At 71.4% G+C, this 16530-nt stretch overlaps 9 pseudogenes; all 9 read right to left on the bottom strand.

The window, feature by feature from the left end:
* Positions 1-678: 678 nt before the first annotated feature.
* LOC121166386 lies at positions 679-787 on the bottom strand (annotated as a pseudogene).
* Positions 788-2495: 1708 nt separating this feature from the next.
* LOC121166411 lies at positions 2496-2604 on the bottom strand (annotated as a pseudogene).
* Positions 2605-4309: 1705 nt separating this feature from the next.
* LOC121166410 lies at positions 4310-4418 on the bottom strand (annotated as a pseudogene).
* A 1702-nt stretch (positions 4419-6120) lies between these two features.
* LOC121166409 lies at positions 6121-6229 on the bottom strand (annotated as a pseudogene).
* Positions 6230-7929: 1700 nt separating this feature from the next.
* Positions 7930-8038, bottom strand: LOC121166408 (annotated as a pseudogene).
* Positions 8039-9738: 1700 nt separating this feature from the next.
* Positions 9739-9847, bottom strand: LOC121166407 (annotated as a pseudogene).
* A 1695-nt stretch (positions 9848-11542) lies between these two features.
* On the bottom strand, positions 11543-11651 carry LOC121166405 (annotated as a pseudogene).
* Positions 11652-13334: 1683 nt separating this feature from the next.
* On the bottom strand, positions 13335-13443 carry LOC121166404 (annotated as a pseudogene).
* A 1709-nt stretch (positions 13444-15152) lies between these two features.
* LOC121166414 lies at positions 15153-15261 on the bottom strand (annotated as a pseudogene).
* Positions 15262-16530: the final 1269 nt, after the last annotated feature.

Below are 16530 nucleotides of genomic sequence, written 5' to 3'. Positions count from 1 at the left end.
TCTGCGGGGGCCGGGGGAGGGTGCCCAGCGGAGGGTTGCCGGCCGGGTGGGTGGGTGGGTTGGTGGGTGAGGGGGTCCCTCGGGTGGGCTCTGGCAGGTGGCGTGCAGGCAAGTTTCTCCCCAGGCCTGGCACAGGACCACTGAGTGTGCGTGCAGGCGGGCCCTGCGCAGTGGCGAGCCTGGGCTGGCGAGGTGGTGCTGCTGTTGGTGCTGTTGGAGGCTGGCTGCGGGCGCTGTGTGCCCTGGAGGGGCCCGATTCCGGGTGTGGGTGTGGGTGTGGGTGTGGGCAGGTGGCCAGGGAGGCTGCGGGCCGAGGGCAGATGGTGGCGTGGCGTGCGTGAGTGTGTGCGTGCTTGGCAGAAGAGGTTGGCTGTGTGTGTGTGTGTGTGTTTGTGGCATTTGGCGCGGGGGGGGGGGGGGGGGCGCTGGCTAGTGTGTGTGGGGCCTCGGGGTGGGCACCGTTGCACGCGGCGGTGGCGGGGGGCCCTGGGTTGCATGGGGCGTGGGAGGCGTGTGGGAAGGGAAGCTGGGCAGGCCAAAGCAGGTAGGCAGGGAGCAGCAGGTGGCAGGGTGCTGGTGGTGTGCCGGGGTTCTGAGCTGGTCGGGGTGTGGGCTGGGGCTTGGTGGGCGAGCGGGGCGGGCAGGCAGGCAGGAAAAGGAGGGAGCGGGCACGGGCAAAACCTACAGCACCCGGTATTCCCAGGCGCTCTCCCATCCAAGTACTAACCAGGCCCGACCCTGCTTAGCTTCCGAGATCGGGCACGTTCAGGGTGGTATGGCCGTAGACGACACACACCACATCACAGCCGCTCTTCAGCCTGCTGCCGCCCCTGCCCGCCCCTGCCCAGCCCTGCCCTGCTTTGCTCGACCACCCTGCCCTGCCCGACCGCCCGCCCAAGCCCACCCAAGCCCGCACACCAGCTGCACCGCCCGCCCAAGCCCACCCTCCACCCCTGCTGCACCCGCTGCCGCCCCTGCCCGCACCGCCAGGCCAACACCGGCCCACCTCCTGCTTCAGCGACCCCCCAGGACACTCCAGCTCTCATCGCAGGCCGCCTCCCCCTGCCCCCAGCCAGGGCGCCGCACCCCGCACCCCCGCATTCTCCTGGTCCCTAGGCCTCCTGCAGCTCGGGAGGCGCTGCTGCCTCCTCTGCCACCGCCAGAGGGCTGGAGGGCTGGCCTTCGCGGCTGGGCTTCGAGGGGGCGCCTCACACTGCTGCGCCCTGCCCTCCTACGGCTGGGCACGACGCTGGGAGCCCCGGCAGCTGGCACACGCACGCACGCACGCACGGGGTCCCGGACACCCAGCCCCGGCGGGCGAGCAGGCAGGCAGGCAGGCAGGCCCCATGGAGAACGGGCGCCCCGGGGACGCTCCCCGCTCCCCATCCCACCCCCTCTCCCACCCCCATCCCTTCCCCCACAGCCACCCTCACTCCCGCCGAGCAAGCAAGTGACGCAGCAAGCAATCAGCCACGCTGGGCACCACCACGGGTCGGGACCTGGGACCGGGCCCCGGGAGCCGAGGGTCGCGAGGGAGCCGGGGTGGCCGGGCCGCGCCGCACGGCACACTCCAGCGCACGGGGTCACCCTCACCCACCGACTGATGCACACACGCACGCACAGGCCAGCACGCAGGCAGCAGGCACGCACTCAGTCCTACACCACCCACAGGCTTCGGGGCACAAGAGGCATTTCGGTCCACAGGGCAGGTTTGCCCACGCCACAGTGGGGCGCCTGGGCATCCCCTACACCCAGGGTACACCCAGGGGCGGGACTGCGGCTGGTGTCTGCGGTGGGGGTGTGTCTGCGGGGGCCGGGGGAGGGTGCCCAGCGGAGGGTTGCCGGCCGGGTGGGTGGGTGGGTTGGTGGGTGAGGGGGTCCCTCGGGTGGGCTCTGGCAGGTGGCGTGCAGGCAAGTTTCTCCCCAGGCCTGGCACAGGACCACTGAGTGTGCGTGCAGGCGGGCCCTGCGCAGTGGCGAGCCTGGGCTGGCGAGGTGGTGCTGCTGTTGGTGCTGTTGGAGGCTGGCTGCGGGCGCTGTGTGCCCTGGAGGGGCCCGATTCCGGGTGTGGGTGTGGGTGTGGGCAGGTGGCCAGGGAGGCTGCGGGCCGAGGGCAGATGGTGGCGTGGCGTGCGTGAGTGTGTGCTTGGCAGAAGAGGTTGGCTGTGTGTGTGTGTGTGTGTGTGTGTGTGTGTTTGTGGCATTTGGCTGTGCAGGGTAGGGCGGGCTGGGGCGCTGGCTAGTGTGTGTGGGGCCTCGGGGTGGGCACCGTTGCACGCGGTGGTGGAGGGGGGGCCCTGGGTTGCATGGGGCGTGGGAGGCGTGTGGGAAGGGAAGCTGGGCAGGCCAAAGCAGGTAGGCAGGGGAGCAGGTGGCAGGTGGCAGGGTGCTGGTGGTGTGCCGGGGTTCTGAGCTGGTCGGGGGTGTGGGCTGGGGCTTGGTGGGCGAGCGGGGCGGGCAGGCAGGCAGGAAAAGGAGGGAGCGGGCACGGGCAAAACCTACAGCACCCGGTATTCCCAGGCGCTCTCCCATCCAAGTACTAACCAGGCCCGACCCTGCTTAGCTTCCCAGATCGGGCACGTTCAGGGTGGTATGGCCGTAGACGACACACACCACATCACAGCCGCTCTTCAGCCTGCTGCCGCCCCTGCCCGCCCCTGCCCAGCCCTGCCCTGCTTTGCTCGACCACCCTGCCCTGCCCGACCGCCCGCCCAAGCCCACCCAAGCCCGCACACCAGCTGCACCGCCCGCCCAAGCCCACCCTCCACCCCTGCTGCACCCGCTGCCGCCCCTGCCCGCACCGCCAGGCCAACACCGGCCCACCTCCTGCTTCAGCGACCCCCCAGGACACTCCAGCTCTCATCGCAGGCCGCCTCCCCCTGCCCCCAGCCAGGGCGCCTCACCCCGCACCCCCGCATTCTCCTGGTCCCTAGGCCTCCTGCAGCTCGGGAGGCGCTGCTGCCTCCTCTGCCGCCGCCAGAGGGCTGGAGGGCTGGCCTTCGCGGCTGGGCTTCGAGGGGGCGCCTCACACTGCTGCGCCCTGCCCTCCTACGGCTGGGCACGACGCTGGGAGCCCCGGCAGCTGGCACACGCACGCACGCACGCACGCACCCACGGGGTCCCGGACACCCAGCCCCGGCGGGCGAGCAGGCAGGCAGGCAGGCAGGCCCCATGGAGAACGGGCGCCCCGGGGACGCTCCCCGCTCCCCATCCCACCCCCTCTCCCACCCCCATCCCTTCCCCCACAGCCACCCTCACTCCCGCCGAGCAAGCAAGTGACGCAGCAAGCAATCAGCCACGCTGGGCACCACCACGGGTCGGGACCTGGGCCCGGGCACCGGGAGCCGAGGGTCGCGAGGGAGCCGGGGTGGCCGGGCCGCGCCGCACGGCACACTCCAGCGCACGGGGTCACCCTCACCCACCGACTGATGCACACACGCACGCACAGGCCAGCACGCAGGCAGCAGGCACGCACTCAGTCCTACACCACCCACAGGCTTCGGGGCACAAGAGGCATTTCGGTCCACAGGGCAGGTTTGCCCACGCCACAGTGGGGCGCCTGGGCATCCCCTACACCCAGGGGCGGGACTGCGGCTGGTGTCTGCGGTGGGGGTGTGTCTGCGGGGGCCGGGGGAGGGTGCCCAGCGGAGGGTTGCCGGCCGGGTGGGTGGGTGGGTTGGTGGGTGAGGGGGTCCCTCGGGTGGGCTGTGGCAGGTGGCGTGCAGGCAAGTTTCTCCCCAGGCCTGGCACAGGACCACTGAGTGTGCGTGCAGGCGGGCCCTGCGCAGTGGCGAGCCTGGGCTGGCGAGGTGGTGCTGCTGTTGGTGCTGTTGGAGGCTGGCTGCGGGCGCTGTGTGCCCTGGAGGGGCCCGATTCCGGGTGTGGGTGTGGGTGTGGGTGTGGGTGTGGGCAGGTGGCCAGGGAGGCTGCGGGCCGAGGGCAGATGGTGGCGTGGCGTGCGTGAGTGTGTGCGTGCTTGGCAGAAGAGGTTGGCTGTGTGTGTGTGTGTTTGTGGCATTTGGCTGTGCAGGGTAGGGCGGGCTGGGGCGCTGGCTAGTGTGTGTGGGGCCTCGGGGTGGGCACCGTTGCACGCGGTGGTGGCTGATGGGCCCTGGGTTGCATGGGGCGTGGGAGGCGTGTGGGAAGGGAAGCTGGGCAGGCCAAAGCAGGTAGGCAGGGGAGCAGGTGGCAGGTGGCAGGGTGCTGGTGGTGTGCCGGGGTTCTGAGCTGGTCGGGGGTGTGGGCTGGGGCTTGGTGGGCGAGCGGGGCGGGCAGGCAGGCAGGAAAAGGAGGGAGCGGGCACGGGCAAAACCTACAGCACCCGGTATTCCCAGGCGCTCTCCCATCCAAGTACTAACCAGGCCCGACCCTGCTTAGCTTCCCAGATCGGGCACGTTCAGGGTGGTATGGCCGTAGACGACACACACCACATCACAGCCGCTCTTCAGCCTGCTGCCGCCCCTGCCCGCCCCTGCCCAGCCCTGCCCTGCTTTGCTCGACCACCCTGCCCTGCCCGACCGCCCGCCCAAGCCCACCCAAGCCCGCACACCAGCTGCACCGCCCGCCCAAGCCCACCCTCCACCCCTGCTGCACCCGCTGCCGCCCCTGCCCGCACCGCCAGGCCAACACCGGCCCACCTCCTGCTTCAGCGAACCCCAGGACACTCCAGCTCTCATCGCAGGCCGCCTCCCCCTGCCCGCAGCCAGGGCGCCTCACCCCGCACCCCCGCATTCTCCTGGTCCCTAGGCCTCCTGCAGCTCGGGAGGCGCTGCTGCCTCCTCTGCCGCCGCCAGAGGGCTGGAGGGCTGGCCTTCGCGGCTGGGCTTCGAGGGGGCGCCTCACACTGCTGCGCCCTGCCCTCCTACGGCTGGGCACGACGCTGGGAGCCCCGGCAGCTGGCACGCACACGCACGCACCTACGGGGTCCCGGACACCCAGCCCCGGCGGGCGAGCAGGCAGGCAGGCAGGCAGGCCCCATGGAGAACGGGCGCCCCGGGGACGCTCCCCGCTCCCCATCCCACCCCCTCTCCCACCCCCATCCCTTCCCCCACAGCCACCCTCACTCCCGCCGAGCAAGCAAGTGACGCAGCAAGCAATCAGCCACGCTGGGCACCACCACGGGTCGGGACCTGGGCCCGGGCACCGGGAGCCGAGGGTCGCGAGGGAGCCGGGGTGGCCGGGCCGCGCCGCACGGCACACTCCAGCGCACGGGGTCACCCTCACCCACCGACTGATGCACACACGCACGCACAGGCCAGCACGCAGGCAGCAGGCACGCACTCAGTCCTACACCACCCACAGGCTTCGGGGCACAAGAGGCATTTCGGTCCACAGGGCAGGTTTGCCCACGCCACAGTGGGGCGCCTGGGCATCCCCTACACCCAGGGTACACCCAGGGGCGGGACTGCGGCTGGTGTCTGCGGTGGGGGTGTGTCTGCGGGGGCCGGGGGAGGGTGCCCAGCGGAGGGTTGCCGGCCGGGTGGGTGGGTGGGTTGGTGGGTGAGGGGGTCCCTCGGGTGGGCTCTGGCAGGTGGCGTGCAGGCAAGTTTCTCCCCAGGCCTGGCACAGGACCACTGAGTGTGCGTGCAGGCGGGCCCTGCGCAGTGGCGAGCCTGGGCTGGCGAGGTGGTGCTGCTGTTGGTGCTGTTGGAGGCTGGCTGCGGGCGCTGTGTGCCCTGGAGGGGCCCGATTCCGGGTGTGGGTGTGGGTGTGGGTGTGGGCAGGTGGCCAGGGAGGCTGCGGGCCGAGGGCAGATGGTGGCGTGGCGTGCGTGAGTGTGTGCGTGCTTGGCAGAAGAGGTTGGCTGTGTGTGTGTGTGTGTTTGTGGCATTTGGCTGTGCAGGGTAGGGCGGGCTGGGGCGCTGGCTAGTGTGTGTGGGGCCTCGGGGTGGGCACCGTTGCACGCGGTGGTGGCTGATGGGCCCTGGGTTGCATGGGGCGTGGGAGGCGTGTGGGAAGGGAAGCTGGGCAGGCCAAAGCAGGTAGGCAGGGGAGCAGGTGGCAGGTGGCAGGGTGCTGGTGGTGTGCCGGGGTTCTGAGCTGGTCGGGGTGTGGGCTGGGGCTTGGTGGGCGAGCGGGGCGGGCAGGCAGGCAGGAAAAGGAGGGAGCGGGCACGGGCAAAACCTACAGCACCCGGTATTCCCAGGCGCTCTCCCATCCAAGTACTAACCAGGCCCGACCCTGCTTAGCTTCCCAGATCGGGCACGTTCAGGGTGGTATGGCCGTAGACGACACACACCACATCACAGCCGCTCTTCAGCCTGCTGCCGCCCCTGCCCGCCCCTGCCCAGCCCTGCCCTGCTTTGCTCGACCACCCTGCCCTGCCCGACCGCCCGCCCAAGCCCACCCAAGCCCGCACACCAGCTGCACCGCCCGCCCAAGCCCACCCTCCACCCCTGCTGCACCCGCTGCCGCCCCTGCCCGCACCGCCAGGCCAACACCGGCCCACCTCCTGCTTCAGCGAACCCCAGGACACTCCAGCTCTCATCGCAGGCCGCCTCCCCCTGCCCGCAGCCAGGGCGCCTCACCCCGCACCCCCGCATTCTCCTGGTCCCTAGGCCTCCTGCAGCTCGGGAGGCGCTGCTGCCTCCTCTGCCGCCGCCAGAGGGCTGGAGGGCTGGCCTTCGCGGCTGGGCTTCGAGGGGGCGCCTCACACTGCTGCGCCCTGCCCTCCTACGGCTGGGCACGACGCTGGGAGCCCCGGCAGCTGGCACACGCACGCACGCACGCACGCACGCACCCACGGGGTCCCGGACACCCAGCCCCGGCGGGCGAGCAGGCAGGCAGGCAGGCAGGCCCCATGGAGAACGGGCGCCCCGGGGACGCTCCCCGCTCCCCATCCCACCCCCTCTCCCACCCCCATCCCTTCCCCCACAGCCACCCTCACTCCCGCCGAGCAAGCAAGTGACGCAGCAAGCAATCAGCCACGCTGGGCACCACCACGGGTCGGGACCGGGCACCGGGAGCCGAGGGTCGCGAGGGAGCCGGGGTGGCCGGGCCGCGCCGCACGGCACACTCCAGCGCACGGGGTCACCCTCACCCACCGACTGATGCACACACGCACGCACAGGCCAGCACGCAGGCAGCAGGCACGCACTCAGTCCTACACCACCCACAGGCTTCGGGGCACAAGAGGCATTTCGGTCCACAGGGCAGGTTTGCCCACGCCACAGTGGGGCGCCTGGGCATCCTACCCACACCCAGGGGCGGGACTGCGGCTGGTGTCTGCGGTGGGGGTGTGTCTGCGGGGGCCGGGGGAGGGTGCCCAGCGGAGGGTTGCCGGCCGGGTGGGTGGGTGGGTTGGTGGGTGAGGGGGTCCCTCGGGTGGGCTCTGGCAGGTGGCGTGCAGGCAAGTTTCTCCCCAGGCCTGGCACAGGACCACTGAGTGTGCGTGCAGGCGGGCCCTGCGCAGTGGCGAGCCTGGGCTGGCGAGGTGGTGCTGCTGTTGGTGCTGTTGGAGGCTGGCTGCGGGTGCTGTGTGCCCTGGAGGGGCCCGATTCCGGGTGTGGGTGTGGGTGTGGGCAGGTGGCCAGGGAGGCTGCGGGCCGAGGGCAGATGGTGGCGTGGCGTGCGTGAGTGTGTGCTTGGCAGAAGAGGTTGGCTGTGTGTGTGTGTGTGTGTGTGTGTGTGTGTGTTTGTGGCATTTGGCTGTGCAGGGTAGGGCGGGCTGGGGCGCTGGCTAGTGTGTGTGGGGCCTCGGGGTGGGCACCGTTGCACGCGGTGGTGGCGGGGGGGCCCTGGGTTGCATGGGGCGTGGGAGGCGTGTGGGAAGGGAAGCTGGGCAGGCCAAAGCAGGTAGGCAGGGAGCAGCAGGTGGCAGGGTGCTGGTGGTGTGCCGGGGTTCTGAGCTGGTCGGGGTGTGGGCTGGGGCTTGGTGGGCGAGCGGGGCGGGGCAGGCAGGCAGGAAAAGGAGGGAGCGGGCACGGGCAAAACCTACAGCACCCGGTATTCCCAGGCGCTCTCCCATCCAAGTACTAACCAGGCCCGACCCTGCTTAGCTTCCCAGATCGGGCACGTTCAGGGTGGTATGGCCGTAGACGACACACACCACATCACAGCCGCTCTTCAGCCTGCTGCCGCCCCTGCCCGCCCCTGCCCAGCCCTGCCCTGCTTTGCTCGACCACCCTGCCCTGCCCGACCGCCCGCCCAAGCCCACCCAAGCCCGCACACCAGCTGCACCGCCCGCCCAAGCCCACCCTCCACCCCTGCTGCACCCGCTGCCGCCCCTGCCCGCACCGCCAGGCCAACCCCAGGCCACCTCCTGCTTCAGCGAACCCCAGGACACTCCAGCTCTCATCGCAGGCCGCCTCCCCCTGCCCGCAGCCAGGGCGCCTCACCCCGCACCCCCGCATTCTCCTGGTCCCTAGGCCTCCTGCAGCTCGGGAGGCGCTGCTGCCTCCTCTGCCGCCGCCAGAGGGCTGGAGGGCTGGCCTTCGCGGCTGGGCTTCGAGGGGGCGCCTCACACTGCTGCGCCCTGCCCTCCTACGGCTGGGCACGACGCTGGGAGCCCCGGCAGCTGGCACACGCACGCACGCACGCACCCACGGGGTCCCGGACACCCAGCCCCGGCGGGCGAGCAGGCAGGCAGGCAGGCAGGCCCCATGGAGAACGGGCGCCCCGGGGACGCTCCCCGCTCCCCATCCCACCCCCTCTCCCACCCCCATCCCTTCCCCCACAGCCACCCTCACTCCCGCCGAGCAAGCAAGTGACGCAGCAAGCAATCAGCCACGCTGGGCACCACCACGGGTCGGGACCTGGGCCCGGGCACCGGGAGCCGAGGGTCGCGAGGGAGCCGGGGTGGCCGGGCCGCGCCGCACGGCACACTCCAGCGCACGGGGTCACCCTCACCCACCGACTGATGCACACACGCACGCACAGGCCAGCACGCAGGCAGCAGGCACGCACTCAGTCCTACACCACCCACAGGCTTCGGGGCACAAGAGGCATTTCGGTCCACAGGGCAGGTTTGCCCACGCCACAGTGGGGCGCCTGGGCATCCCCTACACCCAGGGGCGGGACTGCGGCTGGTGTCTGCGGTGGGGGTGTGTCTGCGGGGGCCGGGGGAGGGTGCCCAGCGGAGGGTTGCCGGCCGGGTGGGTGGGTGGGTTGGTGGGTGAGGGGGTCCCTCGGGTGGGCTCTGGCAGGTGGCGTGCAGGCAAGTTTCTCCCCAGGCCTGGCACAGGACCACTGAGTGTGCGTGCAGGCGGGCCCTGCGCAGTGGCGAGCCTGGGCTGGCGAGGTGGTGCTGCTGTTGGTGCTGTTGGAGGCTGGCTGCGGGCGCTGTGTGCCCTGGAGGGGCCCGATTCCGGGTGTGGGTGTGGGTGTGGGTGTGGGCAGGTGGCCAGGGAGGCTGCGGGCCGAGGGCAGATGGTGGCGTGGCGTGCGTGAGTGTGTGCGTGCTTGGCAGAAGAGGTTGGCTGTGTGTGTGTGTGTGTGTGTGTGTGTGTTGTGGCATTTGGCTGTGCAGGGTAGGGCGGGCTGGGGCGCTGGCTAGTGTGTGTGGGGCCTCGGGGTGGGCACCGTTGCACGCGGTGGTGGCGGATGGGCCCTGGGTTGCATGGGGCGTGGGAGGCGTGTGGGAAGGGAAGCTGGGCAGGCCAAAGCAGGTAGGCAGGGGAGCAGGTGGCAGGGTGCTGGTGGTGTGCCGGGGTTCTGAGCTGGTCGGGGGTGTGGGCTGGGGCTTGGTGGGCGAGCGGGGCGGGCAGGCAGGCAGGAAAAGGAGGGAGCGGGCACGGGCAAAACCTACAGCACCCGGTATTCCCAGGCGCTCTCCCATCCAAGTACTAACCAGGCCCGACCCTGCTTAGCTTCCCAGATCGGGCACGTTCAGGGTGGTATGGCCGTAGACGACACACACCACATCACAGCCGCTCTTCAGCCTGCTGCCGCCCCTGCCCGCCCCTGCCCAGCCCTGCCCTGCTTTGCTCGACCACCCTGCCCTGCCCGACCGCCCGCCCAAGCCCACCCAAGCCCGCACACCAGCTGCACCGCCCGCCCAAGCCCACCCTCCACCCCTGCTGCACCCGCTGCCGCCCCTGCCCGCACCGCCAGGCCAACACCGGCCCACCTCCTGCTTCAGCGAACCCCAGGACACTCCAGCTCTCATCGCAGGCCGCCTCCCCCTGCCCGCAGCCAGGGCGCCTCACCCCGCACCCCCGCATTCTCCTGGTCCCTAGGCCTCCTGCAGCTCGGGAGGCGCTGCTGCCTCCTCTGCCGCCGCCAGAGGGCTGGAGGGCTGGCCTTCGCGGCTGGGCTTCGAGGGGGCGCCTCACACTGCTGCGCCCTGCCCTCCTACGGCTGGGCACGACGCTGGGAGCCCCGGCAGCTGGCACACGCACGCACGCACGCACGCACCCACGGGGTCCCGGACACCCAGCCCCGGCGGGCGAGCAGGCAGGCAGGCAGGCAGGCCCCATGGAGAACGGGCGCCCCGGGGACGCTCCCCGCTCCCCATCCCACCCCCTCTCCCACCCCCATCCCTTCCCCCACAGCCACCCTCACTCCCGCCGAGCAAGCAAGTGACGCAGCAAGCAATCAGCCACGCTGGGCACCACCACGGGTCGGGACCGGGCACCGGGAGCCGAGGGTCGCGAGGGAGCCGGGGTGGCCGGGCCGCGCCGCACGGCACACTCCAGCGCACGGGGTCACCCTCACCCACCGACTGATGCACACACGCACGCACAGGCCAGCACGCAGGCAGCAGGCACGCACTCAGTCCTACACCACCCACAGGCTTCGGGGCACAAGAGGCATTTCGGTCCACAGGGCAGGTTTGCCCACGCCACAGTGGGGCGCCTGGGCATCCCCTACACCCAGGGGCGGGACTGCGGCTGGTGTCTGCGGTGGGGGTGTGTCTGCGGGGGCCGGGGGAGGGTGCCCAGCGGAGGGTTGCCGGCCGGGTGGGTGGGTGGGTTGGTGGGTGAGGGGGTCCCTCGGGTGGGCTCTGGCAGGTGGCGTGCAGGCAAGTTTCTCCCCAGGCCTGGCACAGGACCACTGAGTGTGCGTGCAGGCGGGCCCTGCGCAGTGGCGAGCCTGGGCTGGCGAGGTGGTGCTGCTGTTGGTGCTGTTGGAGGCTGGCTGCGGGCGCTGTGTGCCCTGGAGGGGCCCGATTCCGGGTGTGGGTGTGGGTGTGGGTGTGGGCAGGTGGCCAGGGAGGCTGCGGGCCGAGGGCAGATGGTGGCGTGGCGTGCGTGAGTGTGTGCGTGCTTGGCAGAAGAGGTTGGCTGTGTGTGTGTGTGTGTGTGTGTGTGTTTGTGGCATTTGGCTGTGCAGGGTAGGGCGGGCTGGGGCGCTGGCTAGTGTGTGTGGGGCCTCGGGGTGGGCACCGTTGCACGCGGCGGTGGCGGGGGGCCCTGGGTTGCATGGGGCGTGGGAGGCGTGTGGGAAGGGAAGCTGGGCAGGCCAAAGCAGGTAGGCAGGGGAGCAGGTGGCAGGGTGCTGGTGGTGTGCCGGGGTTCTGAGCTGGTCGGGGGTGTGGGCTGGGGCTTGGTGGGCGAGCGGGGCGGGCAGGCAGGCAGGAAAAGGAGGGAGCGGGTACGGGCAAAACCTACAGCACCCGGTATTCCCAGGCGCTCTCCCATCCAAGTACTAACCAGGCCCGACCCTGCTTAGCTTCCCAGATCGGGCACGTTCAGGGTGGTATGGCCGTAGACGACACACACCACATCACAGCCGCTCTTCAGCCTGCTGCCGCCCCTGCCCGCCCCTGCCCAGCCCTGCCCTGCTTTGCTCGACCACCCTGCCCTGCCCGACCGCCCGCCCAAGCCCACCCAAGCCCGCACACCAGCTGCACCGCCCGCCCAAGCCCACCCTCCACCCCTGCTGCACCCGCTGCCGCCCCTGCCCGCACCGCCAGGCCAACACCGGCCCACCTCCTGCTTCAGCGACCCCCCAGGACACTCCAGCTCTCATCGCAGGCCGCCTCCCCCTGCCCCCAGCCAGGGCGCCTCACCCCGCACCCCCGCATTCTCCTGGTCCCTAGGCCTCCTGCAGCTCGGGAGGCGCTGCTGCCTCCTCTGCCGCCGCCAGAGGGCTGGAGGGCTGGCCTTCGCGGCTGGGCTTCGAGGGGGCGCCTCACACTGCTGCGCCCTGCCCTCCTACGGCTGGGCACGACGCTGGGAGCCCCGGCAGCTGGCACACGCACGCACGCACGCACCCACGGGGTCCCGGACACCCAGCCCCGGCGGGCGAGCAGGCAGGCAGGCAGGCAGGCCCCATGGAGAACGGGCGCCCCGGGGACGCTCCCCGCTCCCCATCCCACCCCCTCTCCCACCCCCATCCCTTCCCCCACAGCCACCCTCACTCCCGCCGAGCAAGCAAGTGACGCAGCAAGCAATCAGCCACGCTGGGCACCACCACGGGTCGGGACCTGGGCCCGGGCACCGGGAGCCGAGGGTCGCGAGGGAGCCGGGGTGGCCGGGCCGCGCCGCACGGCACACTCCAGCGCACGGGGTCACCCTCACCCACCGACTGATGCACACACGCACGCACAGGCCAGCACGCAGGCAGCAGGCACGCACTCAGTCCTACACCACCCACAGGCTTCGGGGCACAAGAGGCATTTCGGTCCACAGGGCAGGTTTGCCCACGCCACAGTGGGGCGCCTGGGCATCCCCTACACCCAGGGGCGGGACTGCGGCTGGTGTCTGCGGGGGCCGGGGGAGGGTGCCCAGCGGAGGGTTGCCGGCCGGGTGGGTGGGTGGGTTGGTGGGTGAGGGGCGTCCCTTGGGTGGGCTCTGGCAGGTGGCGTGCAGGCAAGTTTCTCCCCAGGCCTGGCACAGGACCACTGAGTGTGCGTGCAGGCGGGCCCTGCGCAGTGGCGAGCCTGGGCTGGCGAGGTGGTGCTGCTGTTGGTGCTGTTGGAGGCTGGCTGCGGGCGCTGTGTGCCCTGGAGGGGCCCGATTGTGGGTGTGGGTGTGGGTGTGGGCAGGTGGCCAGGGAGGCTGCGGGCCGAGGGCAGATGGTGGCGTGGCGTGCGTGAGTGTGTGCGTGCTTGGCAGAAGAGGTTGGCTGTGTGTGTGTGTGTGTGTGTGTGTGTGTGTGTTTGTGGCATTTGGCTGTGCAGGGTAGGGCGGGCTGGGGCGCTGGCTAGTGTGTGTGGGGCCTCGGGGTGGGCACCGTTGCACGCGGCAGTGGCGGGGGGCCCTGGGATGCATGGGACCTGGGAGGCGTGTGGGAAGGGAAGCTGGGCAGGCCAAAGCAGGTAGGCAGGGGAGCAGGTGGCAGGGTGCTGGTGGTGTGCCGGGGTTCTGAGCTGGTCGGGGGTGTGGGCTGGGGCTTGGTGGGCGGGCGGGGCGGGCAGGCAGGCAGGAAAAGGAGGGAGCGGGCACGGGCAAAACCTACAGCACCCGGTATTCCCAGGCGCTCTCCCATCCAAGTACTAACCAGGCCCGACCCTGCTTAGCTTCCCAGATCGGGCACGTTCAGGGTGGTATGGCCGTAGACGACACACACCACATCACAGCCGCTCTTCAGCCTGCTGCCGCCCCTGCCCGCCCCTGCCCAGCCCTGCCCTGCTTTGCTCGACCACCCTGCCCTGCCCGACCGCCCGCCCAAGCCCACCCAAGCCCGCACACCAGCTGCACCGCCCGCCCAAGCCCACCCTCCACCCCTGCTGCACCCGCTGCCGCCCCTGCCCGCACCGCCAGGCCAACACCGGCCCACCTCCTGCTTCAGCGAACCCCAGGACACTCCAGCTCTCATCGCAGGCCGCCTCCCCCTGCCCGCAGCCAGGGCGCCTCACCCCGCACCCCCGCATTCTCCTGGTCCCTAGGCCTCCTGCAGCTCGGGAGGCGCTGCTGCCTCCTCTGCCGCCGCCAGAGGGCTGGAGGGCTGGCCTTCGCGGCTGGGCTTCGAGGGGGCGCCTCACACTGCTGCGCCCTGCCCTCCTACGGCTGGGCACGACGCTGGGAGCCCCGGCAGCTGGCACACGCACGCACGCACGCACGCACCCACGGGGTCCCGGACACCCAGCCCCGGCGGGCGAGCAGGCAGGCAGGCAGGCAGGCCCCATGGAGAACGGGCGCCCCGGGGACGCTCCCCGCTCCCCATCCCACCCCCTCTCCCACCCCCATCCCTTCCCCCACAGCCACCCTCACTCCCGCCGAGCAAGCAAGTGACGCAGCAAGCAATCAGCCACGCTGGGCACCACCACGGGTCGGGACCTGGGCCCGGGCACCGGGAGCCGAGGGTCGCGAGGGAGCCGGGGTGGCCGGGCCGCGCCGCACGGCACACTCCAGCGCACGGGGTCACCCTCACCCACCGACTGATGCACACACGCACGCACAGGCCAGCACGCAGGCAGCAGGCACGCACTCAGTCCTACACCACCCACAGGCTTCGGGGCACAAGAGGCATTTCGGTCCACAGGGCAGGTTTGCCCACGCCACAGTGGGGCGCCTGGGCATCCCCTACACCCAGGGGCGGGACTGCGGCTGGTGTCTGCGGTGGGGGTGTGTCTGCGGGGGCCGGGGGAGGGTGCCCAGCGGAGGGTTGCCGGCCGGGTGGGTGGGTGGGTTGGTGGGTGAGGGGGTCCCTCGGGTGGGCTCTGGCAGGTGGCGTGCAGGCAAGTTTCTCCCCAGGCCTGGCACAGGACCACTGAGTGTGCGTGCAGGCGGGCCTTGCACAGTGGCGAGCCTGGGCTGGCGAGGTGGTGCTGCTGTTGGTGCTGTTGGAGGCTGGCTGCGGGCGCTGTGTGCCCTGGAGGGGCCCGATTCCGGGTGTGGGTGTGGGTGTGGGTGTGGGCAGGTGGCCAGGGAGGCTGCGGGCCGAGGGCAGATGGTGGCGTGGCGTGCGTGAGTGTGTGCGTGCTTGGCAGAAGAGGTTGGCTGTGTGTGTGTGTGTGTGTGTGTGTGTGTGTGTTTGTGGCATTTGGCTGTGCAGGGTAGGGCGGGCTGGGGCGCTGGCTAGTGTGTGTGGGGCCTCGGGGTGGGCACCGTTGCACGCGGTGGTGGCTGATGGGCCCTGGGTTGCATGGGGCGTGGGAGGCGTGTGGGAAGGGAAGCTGGGCAGGCCAAAGCAGGTAGGCAGGGGAGCAGGTGGCAGGGTGCTGGTGGTGTGCCGGGGTTCTGAGCTGGTCGGGGTGTGGGCTGGGGCTTGGTGGGCGAGTGGGGCGGGCAGGCAGGCAGGAAAAGGAGGGAGCGGGCACGGGCAAAAGATTACAGCACCCGGTATTCCCAGGCGCTCTCCCATCCAAGTACTAACCAGGCCCGACCCTGCTTAGCTTCCCAGATCGGGCACGTTCAGGGTGGTATGGCCGTAGACGACACACACCACATCACAGCCGCTCTTCAGCCTGCTGCCGCCCCTGCCCGCCCCTGCCCAGCCCTGCCCTGCTTTGCTCGACCACCCTGCCCTGCCCGACCGCCCGCCCAAGCCCACCCAAGCCCGCACACCAGCTGCACCGCCCGCCCAAGCCCACCCTCCACCCCTGCTGCACCCGCTGCCGCCCCTGCCCGCACCGCCAGGCCAACACCGGCCCACCTCCTGCTTCAGCGAACCCCAGGACACTCCAGCTCTCATCGCAGGCCGCCTCCCCCTGCCCGCAGCCAGGGCGCCTCACCCCGCACCCCCGCATTCTCCTGGTCCCTAGGCCTCCTGCAGCTCGGGAGGCGCTGCTGCCTCCTCTGCCGCCGCCAGAGGGCTGGAGGGCTGGCCTTCGCGGCTGGGCTTCGAGGGGGCGCCTCACACTGCTGCGCCCTGCCCTCCTACGGCTGGGCACGACGCTGGGAGCCCCGGCAGCTGGCACACGCACGCACGCACCCACGGGGTCCCGGACACCCAGCCCCGGCGGGCGAGCAGACAGGCAGGCAGGCCCCATGGAGAACGGGCGCCCCGGGGACGCTCCCCGCTCCCCATCCCACCCCTCTCCCACCCCCATCCCTTCCCCCACAGCCACCCTCACTCCCGCCGAGCAAGCAAGTGACGCAGCAAGCAATCAGCCACGCTGGGCACCACCACGGGTCGGGACCTGGGCCCGGGCACCGGGAGCCGAGGGTCGCGAGGGAGCCGGGGTGGCCGGGCCGCGCCGCACGGCACACTCCAGCGCACGGGGTCACCCTCACCCACCGACTGATGCACACACGCACGCACAGGCCAGCACGCAGGCAGCAGGCACGCACTCAGTCCTACACCACCCACAGGCTTCGGGGCACAAGAGGCATTTCGGTCCACAGGGCAGGTTTGCCCACGCCACAGTGGGGCGCCTGGGCATCCCCTACACCCAGGGGCGGGACTGCGGCTGGTGTCTGCGGTGGGGGTGTGTCTGCGGGGGCCGGGGGAGGGTGCCCAGCGGAGGGTTGCCGGCCGGGTGGGTGGGTGGGTTGGTGGGTGAGGGGGTCCCTCGGGTGGGCTCTGGCAGGTGGCGTGCAGGCAAGTTTCTCCCCAGGCCTGGCACAGGACCACTGAGTGTGCGTGCAGGCGGGCCCTGCGCAGTGGCGAGCCTGGGCTGGCGAGGTGGTGCTGCTGTTGGTGCTGTTGGAGGCTGGCTGCGGGCGCTGTGTGCCCTGGAGGGGCCCGATTCCGGGTGTGGGT

This window comes from Ochotona curzoniae, unplaced genomic scaffold (assembly GCF_017591425.1).
Source record: "Ochotona curzoniae isolate NIBS_2020 unplaced genomic scaffold, NIBS_Ocur_1.0 patch137, whole genome shotgun sequence".
NCBI classification, from domain to species: Eukaryota; Metazoa; Chordata; class Mammalia; order Lagomorpha; family Ochotonidae; genus Ochotona; species Ochotona curzoniae.
This window is presented reverse-complemented; position numbering and strand designations above follow the sequence as displayed.